This window comes from Microtus oregoni, unplaced genomic scaffold (genome assembly GCF_018167655.1).
Source record: "Microtus oregoni isolate MIOR12 unplaced genomic scaffold, Mior012 000019F_ref0000042, whole genome shotgun sequence".
Lineage (NCBI taxonomy): Eukaryota > Metazoa > Chordata > Mammalia > Rodentia > Cricetidae > Microtus > Microtus oregoni.
The window spans coordinates 36,029,460-36,034,333 of NW_024543078.1; the positions used below are offsets into that span (position 1 = coordinate 36,029,460).

Genomic DNA, 4,874 nt, shown 5'->3' on the forward strand with positions numbered 1-4,874 from the left:
ACTGGGTCTTCCCATCGACCATTAATCAAGAAGATGCTGTACAGGTATGTCTACAGGTCAATCTGGTGGAGGGTTTCTGCTAAGTTTTCTCTTCCCAGATGACTCTAGCTTGTGTCAAGTTGACAAACGCTAACCAGCAGTCTTTCAGTCCCACGTTGGCCTGAAACTCATAATCCTCCTGCACAGCCTCCAGAATATTTGGGATTTTAGGCACCACGGGAATACAGGTATCATTACCACCATGCCCAGTTTATGGTAATAGCACGTGTAACTATCATAACTAGGAACTTGACATTCTTGTGGCCTACCATCTAGGTGTGGCTTATGTCCATAATACTAGAACTTGGGAAGCTGTTGGGAGGTTGGTTGTGAAGTTGAGTACATATTGGGCTACATAACAAGTACCAGGCCAGCCAGGGTTATGTAGCCAGGGATATGGTTCAGTGGTTAAGAACACTTGTTACTCTTGCAGAGGACCACGTTGATTCCTAGTACTCACATGGTGACTCACAGGCATCCTTAACCTGAGTTCCAGGGGACCTTGACACCTCCTTCCATTTCCGACTTCCATGGGCACTAGTACCAGGCATGCAGGCAAAACAAACACATAAAAAGAAATAAAAATTTAAAGATGAATGAAAAACCAAAAAAGAATGAATTAATGGCTAGATGGATGAATGAATACATGTAACATGTAACACAATTTGTCCATTTTCAGATTTTACCAGTTTTTCAGCCTTCATGTATGCTTTTATCTTTGTGCATCTGTATATTTATTTCTATAACTTTTTTCATGTGTGTAGAACTGCTTGGCTGCCCCCACAGCTGGGTTACAAAACATTCCCACTGAAAGGACGCCTTGTGCCTCCCTTTACAGCCACCACGTTCTGTTCTCCATCCTTACTAGTGAGCGCCAACCTACTTACTGTCTCTCCAGCTCACATAAAGGATGCTTTATAAATAGAACCACACAGTGTATTGGTTATTTTTCTCATTGCTGCAACAAAATACCTGACAAGAACAAATCAGAGATCGGAGGGCTTACTTTGGCCTCCAGGTCTGGGCAGAGAAAAGTGAATGCAGTCTCAGTTCATTCCCTCCTTTTCTTCAGGGCGGTGCCCCAGTCTATAAGATGGGACTATCTGTGTTTAGGATAGGTCTTCACACCTCAATTAACCTAGAAACTCGCTCACAGCCAGGCAGTGGTGGTGCATGCTTTTAACCCTAGCACCTGGGAGGCAGAGGCAGGGGGATCTCTATGAGTTCGAGGTCAGCCTGGTCTACAAGGAGAGTTCTAGGACAGCTAGGACTAACCAGACAAGCCCTGTCATGAAAAAAAATAAAAAAAGAAAGAAGGAAGGAAGGAAGGAAGGAAGGAAGAAACTCTTTCACAGAAGTTTGTCTTCTAGGTGATTTGAGAACTTGTAAGGTTAAAAATCAAGATTAACCTTAACACAGTATGTATGCTTTTGAGATAGGGTTTTTGTTGTTGTTATTGTCCCCCCACCCCATTGTTTTATTTTCAAGACAGGGTTTCTCTGTAGCTTTGGAGCCTGTCCTGGAACTAGCTCTTGTAGACAAGGCTGGCTTTGAACTCACAGAGATCCACCTGCCTCTGCCTCCCAAATTCTGGGTTTAAAGGTGTGCATCACCACTGCATGGCTTGAGATAGTATTTTTAAGTTTTGTTGTTGTTGTTGTTGTTATTTTGAGACAGGGTTTCACTGTGTAACAGCCCTGGCTGATGTAGAACTCACTCTGTAGACCAGGGTGGCCTCAAACTCATGGAGATCTGGCTGCCTCTGCCTAAATGCTGGGATTAAAGGCATGCACCACCATCTCCCAGTTTATCATTTTTTAAATATGGAATACTTCATGGATTTGAGTCATCTTTGCACAGAGAACGTGCTAATCTTCTCTGTATTGTTCCAATTTTAGTATATTTGCTGTTGGTGTGAGCATACTTTCATCCTTTAAAGGAAGATTTATTTTTAGTTTTTATGTGTGTGTGTGTATGTATGTGTCTGTGTGTGTGCATACCACATGTGCACTAGTGCTAGAGGAGGCTAGAAGAGGGTATCAGATTCAGAGCTAGAGTCACAGGCAGCTGCAAGCTATCCAATGTGGGTGCTAGGGACTGAACTCATGTCCTTTGGAATAAGAATAGCAAGAGCTCTTAACCGCTGAGCCATCTCTCTCTCCAGCTATTTATTTATTTATTCATTTGTATGTGTGTGTGTGGTGGTAGTGGTGTGTGTGTATATGTGTGTGTGTGTGTGTGTGTGTGTGTTTGTGTGAGATGTGAGATTTCTTTCTGTATGCTGTGAATGTGTTTTGTTACCATTGGTTAATAAAGAACTGCTTTGGGCCTCTGGCAGGGCAGAGTAGAGCGCCTCCCAGGTGCTAGGATTTCCAAGCAGAGATGGAGGAGAAAAGAAGGTGGAGTCAGGGAGATGCCATGTAGCTGCTTTAGGAAACAGACACACCAGAACATTACCAGTAAACCATGAGCCTCGTGGTAAAATATAAAATAACAGAAATGAATCAACTTAAGATATAAGAATTAGTTAACAAGAGGCCCTATAGGCTTATAGGCCAAGCAGTGTTTCAATTAATATAGTTTCCATGTGATTATTTCGGGTCTGGGCAGCAGGGAATGAATAAGCCTCCACCTAATGTGTGTGTGGTAATAGTGTGTGTGTGATAGCAGCAGTGTGTGTGTGTGTGTGTGTGTGTGTGATGTTTGTCTGTATGTGGAGCATGCATGTTGAGGTCAAACGATAGCTTTCCTAAGCTGGCTCCTTCCTACCATGATATGGGTTCCAGGGATCAAACTTAAATTTTCAGTCCGGTGATAAGTGCCTGCAGAACCATCTCCCCAGCCTGGATTGTTTTTTCTCTATTCAACATGATTTTCTTGAAAACCAACAAAGATGCTACAAGTGGCAAAAGCTCTTTCCTTTTTTGCTGCTGAGTAGTATTCCATGGAATAGATTTACCAGTGTGCTTAAAATGCGTCCACTAAAGGACGTTTGGGAGTGGTGGTTTTCCACTCGGGGCTACTAGAAATGAAGTTTCTAGAACAAGCATGCAGAAGTTTTGTCTGATTATGAAGTTGATTTCTCTAGGGTAAATGGTCTTTGTTAGGTGTTGAGTTACGTGGGAGCTGCTGTATCTCTTCCACGGTGACTTTGCGTGTGGTGTGCACACTGACAAGGCACAAGTGTGGACAGTCTGGTGGCTCTCCATCCTCGCCAGCTGCCAGCACTGCCGTCCATTTTCACTTTAGCAGTTCTGACGATGCCGTGTATCCTTTCATGTCCATTTGCCATTATGCATTGCTTTTAGTAAAATGTCTGTTCACATCTTTTCCAGTTTTCCCATTGGTTTGGTGTTTGTGAGGTTTTTGTTTGTTTGTTTTTCTTTCTTTCCTTTTTTAAAAGTTTTTTTGAGGCAGGGTTTCTCTGTGTAACTGCCTGACTGTCCTGGACCAGGCTGGCCTCAAACTCACAGAGATCTGCCTCTGACTCCCAAGAACTGGGATTAAAAGCATGCACCAAGCCGGGCGGTGGTGGCGCACGCCTTTAATCCCAGCACTCGGGAGGCAGAGGCAGGAGGATCTCTGTGAGTTCGAGGCCAGCCTGGTCTACAAGAGCTAGTTCCAGGACAGGAACCAAAAGCTACGGAGAAACCCTGTCTCGAAAAATCAAAAAAAAATAAAAAATAAAAAAATAAAAGCATGCACCACCACTATTTGACTGTTTTTTTATTTTTATTTTATTTATTTTTTTGAGGCAAAGTCTTACTGTATAACCCCGCTAGTCTGGAACTTATGACATAATACAAACTGGCTTTGAACTCACAATCCTGGCACAAGCTTCTGAGTGGGTTTGTAAGCGTGTGCCACCATATCTGGGTGTCTGGGTTTTAACTGCTAGGTGTTGTAAGTTCTTTGCTGGGTATATAGTTTACAAATATTTTCTTCAAGTCTGTAAGTTTTTCATCTCTTTTATGCTGTTGTCAATAGAGTTTTTAATTTTGATAAGGTTAATAGAGTATTTAATTATGATAAATTTGATAACTTACTAGTTTTTCCTTTATGGGTTGTATTTTGATGTTGGAGCTAAAGACTTTTTGCCTAGCCCCAGGTTGCAAAGATTTTCTTTTTTCTTTCTAAAAGTTGTATAGTTTTACATTTTACATTTAAGCCGTAAATCCATTTCGAGTTAATTTTTTATGTGATCCAAGTTTATTCATTTGCCTGTGGATAGTCAATTACTTAGATATCTTTGAAAAAACTATTTTTTCCCTCTATTGGATTACTTTGGCATCTGTCAAAAACCGACTGGGTATATTTATATAAATGTATTTCTGAGCCAAGAACCCAATGGAATTTTAACTCAAATATTGAACTTGGGTGAATGCAAGAAATCAATCTGAATAGAGACTGAATGAAGGCCAGCATGAGAAACGTTTATCAATCAAGCTAATGTTCTCTGTAATTAAATACGACACTGTAAGAAATTGACTGTGAATACCTTGATCATGAGCTCAGGGAAGTGGTTCCCGTCAGAAGGAGACAGTGAAACAGTTTCTGACTGTGGAGCCAGGGAGACTGGCTTTTACGCTGTGGGAACTGTACTTATTACCTGACTCTAAGCAGGTAAACACGTTAACTAGCCTCTTGGCGCATCAGTGGAGATCATATTAACTTGCCTCTTAGAACCAGCTTGAGGTCCAATGAGAGGGGACCTGCAAAATGGTTGACAGACATTTTTTGTTTTTGTCTTTTTAGTTATTTTATGTGCATGGGTATTTCTCCTGAAGCTATGCCTGTGTATCACCTGTATGCCTGGCTCCCAAGGACGACAGAGG

The 4,874-nt window shown here is 41.8% G+C and overlaps 1 non-coding gene across 1 annotated transcript; it reads right to left on the bottom strand.

The window, feature by feature from the left end:
- Positions 1-1,856: 1,856 nt before the first annotated feature.
- Positions 1,857-1,961, bottom strand: LOC121459938. The gene has a single exon (XR_005976007.1). It is a non-coding gene; the product is annotated as a U6 spliceosomal RNA (small nuclear RNA).
- Between the last annotated feature and the right edge of the window lie 2,913 nt (positions 1,962-4,874).